General features: G+C 33.0%; 1 pseudogene; it reads right to left on the bottom strand.

Moving 5' to 3' along the window:
* Window positions 1–855: 855 nt before the first annotated feature.
* LOC117635627 lies at window positions 856–2463 on the bottom strand (annotated as a pseudogene).
* Between the last annotated feature and the right edge of the window lie 4374 nt (window positions 2464–6837).

Raw genomic sequence — 6837 nt, 5'->3', positions numbered from 1 at the left:
TCCAGAGCTTAGGATGATTTTGGCTTATCTATAGAGTGTATAGTGTACATAGCTTGTGGATGAATAATGAGCTATTCTTTTAGTGAACTCTCGAGTAGTTCTAACTTGTAAAATAATGTAAAAGTTTTAAGATTTCAGATGTTGTTGTTATAGAGAAGTCAATTAGTTCCAAACTAAATTTTTCTCCAGATGTTTCTTTCAATATTGAGAAGAGAAAGATCACAAGAGTCAAACTAATTAGTTGTTCTAATCAATGGCATAACAGAAAACTTTTATAGGAATGGGCTATTATTTCTTATACCGGTAAAGATTTAAATAAAATTTTATTCATTTTCTCAAACTTGAAACTTGAAATCTCTGAGGTATAGCTAAATGGAGATTTGCTTGGATATGATATGCTAATTTTTGCTTAGATGGGCTGGGTTAATTTTTGTAAAATGTGGTATAATGCTTGAAAATTAGTACTAATTATTATTTTTTTTTCCCAAACTTTGCACTAGGCTAGAGCCCAACCTAAGCCATAGTGTAGTTCCGCCCTTGGTTCTAATTCCCGAATGTGTTTAATTGCAACTTATAATTCAAATTTTGTAAAGTTAATTAAAAAAGGTCAAATCCTATAAACCAATTTAGGAAATAGTTATAATCAAACTCTTGTTACAAGTTGCAATCTTCTACGCAATTTCTTTGAACCATGTAACATAGTTTTGGAATTAATTTTCTTCCTTTTTATTTCTTTATTAAGTATAGACACATAAGTTCCTTTGGTAAATATAATCAAAGATGTACATACTTAATCCCAAGATATCAATCAAATTCTTGGTCACAATGCTAGCTAGCTATAGCTATACTTCCTCCCTAGTACGGAAGAGTTGGGATACTTTGTTCATTCCTAAAGAAATTACTTGGATCAAACTTGGTCTTAACATGCACCAACCGATCGAAATTATCCTTGAAGTACTTGATACCATAAACTCTTCCTTCCAAATAGCTTGCCTTGCCATTAGCATTATGGTTGATCCCAATGTCAAGATCTTTATAGTTGAAATAGGCTTCCCTTGGATTCTTGGAAACAAAAGGAGTCATGTACATGTGGAGCTTCCTTGTCAAATCAATATGGTGTTCAGATGCCTCACTCCCTTCTTCGTCCCAGTCTGTTGCATACTGAACCTTCCAAAGATTCCCAGCTCTGTGAGGAAACGGAGTTGCAGATGCCGAAATCTCACCCATTCTTCCACCATATGGGTTAAAGGTCAACGCTGGAGAATCAAGTTCTATCATCTTCTGAAAAATCCACTTCAAGCCAGCTTTCGGAATCGGTTTCTTGACGTAGTCTGATTTCCTCTTGAAGTGTTTATGGAATTGAGGATTTCTAGAAAGCAAACGTTCAGGAGATGTCCCATATGGGAATGGTGCCCAGAAAACGGTAGATTCAACCCAGCTCATTTCCATGCAATCAGATTGCTTAAGTCCCAATTCAGGGAAGCTCTTATTCATCACAGAGAAGCCTCTCAGAGTCTCCAAGAAACATGCTAAAAAATGAAGCCCTCAGAGTCTTATTGTTATCTCCACCACTACCATTTACTATTTCCATGGTTAGCCTGATGAACAAGTCATCATCAAGCTTGTCCGCAACATATTGCCAACGGTACACGATCTCTGTTGCATTTTGTTCCAAGGTTCTTGTTACGTTGAAAACAGTAACTATTTCTGGAACACGTACAAGATTATCTTGTACGCAATCACAACTCCAAAGCTAGCTCCGCCACCTCCTGTAATGGCCCAAAAAAGATCTTCTCCCATGGCTTTTCGATCGAGAAGTCTTCCATGCACATCCACAATTTGTGCATCAACTACGTTGTCAACTGACAAGCCATACTTTCTCATCATATTACCATATCCACCGCCACTAAAGTGGCCTCCAAAGCCAACTGTAGGCTCAACACTAGCCGGAAAGCCATGAATTTTGCTTTTCTCAGAGATTCTGTAGTAAACTTCACCAAGAGTAGCCCCAGCCTGCACCCATGCAGTCTCAGATTTTATGTCTACGTTGATGGATCGAAGATTGAACATGTCGAGGATGAAGAATGGAACTTCAGCCACGTACGATACACCCTCGTAATCGTGGCCTCCGCTTCTAATTTTCATCTGCAAGTTATGGACTTGAGCACAAATGACAGATAGTTTCACATGAGATTCATGCAAAGCAGTGACGATGAGGAACGGTTTTCGGGTTGAAGATGTGTTGAATCGGAGGTTTCGGAGGTAAGATTTCAAAATGGAGGAGTAGGAAACATTGTTGGGAGTGTAAATTGCTGGACCGATGGGGTAAGAGGGCTGGGAATGGTTTAGAAGACATTGAACAAACTTCTCAGGAGCTGAATAAGCTGAAGCTTGCCAAGAAATGGATATCACAAAAAGAGTTGAAAGCAGCATGAGACTTGAAAGCCTTGGGATTGCCATTTGTAGCAATATTTTGGTTTGCGATTATTGGTTTGTGTTTTATGATCTCTATGGGTGGGGATTTATAGAGATGGAGAGTTTGACATGGATTCTCAATCTGTGTTCAGATTCTCAATCTCTATGACCACGATACCCTTTTTTTGGAGAGGGATTTTTAGATCTAGGTCCAAAACAATTAGCTGTCATTAAGTTTAGTTCATGTGTTGTTGGTTTTAGATGTAGGTCTTTTGACTTTTATTACTCTTTTTATTGTGTCGATTTTACCCTTTGAGGTACATAAGGAAAGCATTGAAAATCTAAATTTAATGAATTATTTACTTGTAATTAAATTTCAGAATTTAAATTTGAAATTCTTTCATTCATAATATTTACCTAATATATGGGTAAAATACAAATTAATCAATTGAAGTAAAGGCCCACATATTATACTAATCAATTAGGCAAGCACCCACATTAAATTATATACCTAACATACAGGTAAATAGTATTTTTATTAGCAACGAAAAAAACTTAGTGATAAATCGTGTTACCTATAACTCAAGAACATAAATTAGAATACTACCTATAAGTTAGGAACATAAATTAGAAGACTACCTATAAGTCATATACAAAAATAGACAAATAAAATTGTATATTACCTATAAAAAAATGTACATAAAATACTATTATTCATTATCTAAACTATGAAAAAACAAATATATACCTATGCAATAGGCAATATGACAATATACCTACACCATAGGATAATTTATCTACAAGAGTATAAATTCTCATCTTACTCATTCTAGACAATAGGGATATAATAGGAACAAAAACATTTGAATACAAATAAGTTAAATATAAAAGTTTGAATCAACATGTCAAAGATGGAATGTAATCTACGTGGCAAACTAGTCAAGGGACTTGTATCAATAAACAATAATTCGATGACTAGACCCAATTATTGGTTGGATTTTTAGACCTCTATCAACTTTTCTATTTTGGATATTGTCGCTGCCTGTTCTACTAAATGATTTATCAAAAGATTTACAGCTTCCTAGAAGGGGTCTTAATTATTTGTCGGAGGATTTTTTTTATGACTTTTCTTTATAAATTTTGCAAGCACTTTATAATTTGAGTCGTTAAGTGCAGTTACCTTTGTACTTTTGTATTCAAATTCTCAATCTGTAGTTAAGTGCAGTTATTTTTGTTCTCGAGATCCTGTGTTCAAATTCTCAATCTACTAATAATTGGTTCAAATTCAAATTCTCAATCTACTAATATGTAACCATCTTATATATTGAACTTTTCTTCCTCAAAGACAAGTGGTGCAGATTCAAGTCTTTTTGGTCTTCTATCTTTGTAGGCTCCAAGACATTGAAGTAATCTTTAATAAGTCTCAGTTTTCCACAAACAAGCGTCATGAAATTTGGAAGTACTCGTTCTGCTAAATTAATTTGGCTGCAATACCTTCAATTATATTGTCGATTGTCTGACCCCGCACCACAAAATTCATTGTCATCTACATTTGTTGAACTAATATGGTCATCTTCGTAAAGAGAAAGATGTCGGAAGCTTTGATGCCTACTTTAGCTCCATATATATTAATTTATCTACTATTACATTTTTTTTCTTCTTCTTAAATTATACTGTGTAAGGATACCAATATGCCCATCTACTAGGTCGATATCCATTCCGACCAAAAAAATTGTTTATTGTAATGGATATGTTCAAGGATTAACATGATTTTTTTATTATTTCTTTTTTACAAATGACAACATATTTACACGATGCTTCAACTCCATCGGCTAATTATAACTGGATATCGAACCAATTATGAATATAATTATCACTATTTATATGAGTTCAACTTAAAACCTCTTACGACCAGCTATAAAAGTCATGCAAGTATAGTGCACTATTTAAATCTATGAGTTCACATTGAGCAATTCTTTCGATCCTTGAGAATTGCCGACACATAGGAGTTTATAACTTACAATATTGCTGACACCTAGGAGTTTAGAACTTACATTTTTAGGTTTTGCAAGCTGCTTTACATTTTGCACTTCTTTTCCAATTCATGCTTCTAGTTTTTAATAACTTACCTTCTTTTGAAATTAGTGAGATCATCGTCCTTCTTGGGTTTTGCATCTATTTCACCGAATTAGTGTGTGTTTAATTACGGGGAACTCAATTTGTACTTAATCCAATATTTTGTTAATATTATATATTGGAGAGGGATTCTTAGATCTAGGTCCAAAACGATTAACTGTCATTGGGTTTAGTCCATGGATTTTTGGTTTTAGATGTAGGTCTTTTGACTTTTATTACTCTTTTTATTGTGTCGATTTTTACCTTTCGAGGTACATAAGGAAAACATTGAAAATCTAAATTTAATGAATTATTTACTTGTAATTAAATTTCAGAATTTAAATTTGGAATTCTTTCATTGGTAATATTTACCTAATATACGGGTAAAATACAAATTAATCTATTGAAGTAAAGGCCCACATATTATACTAATCAATTAGGCAAGCACCCACATTAAATTATGTACCTAACATACAGGCAAATAGTGTTCTTATTAGCAACGAAAACAACTTAGTGATAAATCGTGTTACCTATAAGTCAAGAACATAAATTAGAATACTACCTATAAGTTTGGAACATAAATTAGAAGACTACCTATAAGTCAGATACAAAAATAGACAAATAAAATTGTATGTTACCTATAAAAAATGTACATAAAATACTATTATTCATTATCTAAAGTATGAAAAAACAAATATATACCTATGCAATAGGCAATATGACAATATACCTACACCATAGGATAATTTATCTGCAAGAGTATATACTATACCTCTACCATAGCATGAACAAAAATAAAAATAATGGCATATAAATTCTCATCTTACTCATTTTAGACAATAGGGATATAATAGGAACAAAAAAATTTAAATACAAATCGGTTAAATACAAAAGTTTGAATCAACATGTCAAAGATGGAATGTAATCTACGTGGCAAACTAGTCAAGGGACTTGTATCAATAAACAATAATTCGATGACTAGACCCAATTATTGGTTGGATTTTTAGACCTCTATCAACTTTTCTATTTTGGATATTGTCGCTGCCTGTTCTACTAAATGATTTATCAAAAGATTTACAGCTTCCTAGAAGGGGTCTTAATTATTTGTCGGAGGATTTTTTTTATGACTTTTCTTTATAAATTTTGCAAGCACTTTATAATTTGAGTCGTTAAGTGCAGTTACCTTTGTACTTTTGTATTCAAATTCTCAATCTGTAGTTAAGTGCAGTTATTTTTGTTCTCGAGATCCTGTGTTCAAATTCTCAATCTACTAATAATTGGTTCAAATTCAAATTCTCAATCTACTAATATGTAACCATCTTATATATTGAACTTTTCTTCCTCAAAGACAAGTGGTGCAGATTCAAGTCTTTTTGGTCTTCTATCTTTGTAGGCTCCAAGACATTGAAGTAAGTGGTGCAGATTCAAGTCTTTTTGTCTCCTATCTTTGTAGGCTCCAAGACATTGAAATAATCTTTAATAAGTCTCAGTTTTCCACAAACAAGCGTCATGAAATTTGGAAGTACTCGTTCTGCTAAATTAATTTGGCTGCAATACCTTCAATTATATTGTCGATTGTCTGACCCCGCACCACAAAATTCATTGTCATCTACATTTGTTGAACTAATATGGTCATCTTCGTAAAGAGAAAGATGTCGGAAGCTTTCATGCTTACTTTAGCTCCATATATATTAATTTATCTACTATTACATTTTTTTTCTTCTTAAATTATACTGTGTAAGGATACCAATATGCCCATCTACTAGGTCGATATCCATTCCGACCAAAAAAATTGTTTATTGTAACGGATATGTTCAAGGATTAACATGATTTTTTTATTATTTCTTTTTTACAAACGACAACATATTTACACGATGCTTCAACTCCATCGGCTAATTATAATTGGATATCGAACCAATTATGAATATAATTATCACTATTTATATGAGTTGAACTTAAAACCTCTTACGACCAGCTATAAAAGTCATGCAAATACAATGCACTATTTAAATCTATGAGTTCACGTTGAACAATTCTTTCGATCCTTGACAATTGCCGACACATAGGAGTTTATAACTTACAATATTGCTGACACCTAGGAGTTTAGAACTTACATTTTTAGGTTTTGCAAGCTGCTTTACATTTTGCACTTCTTTTCCAATTCATGTTTCTAGTTTTTAATAACTTCCTTCTTTTGAAAATTAGTGAGATCATCGTCCTTCTTGGGTTGTTGTTGTTCTTTTGCATCTATTTCACCGAATTAGTGTGTGTTTAATAATGGTGAACTCAATTTGTACTTAATCCAAC

The sequence above is a fragment of the Prunus dulcis genome, chromosome 7 (genome assembly GCF_902201215.1).
Source record: "Prunus dulcis chromosome 7, ALMONDv2, whole genome shotgun sequence".
Taxonomy (NCBI): Eukaryota; Viridiplantae; Streptophyta; class Magnoliopsida; order Rosales; family Rosaceae; genus Prunus; species Prunus dulcis.
The sequence above is the reverse complement of the archived record's forward strand: the minus strand, read 5'-3'. Positions and strand labels throughout refer to the sequence as shown.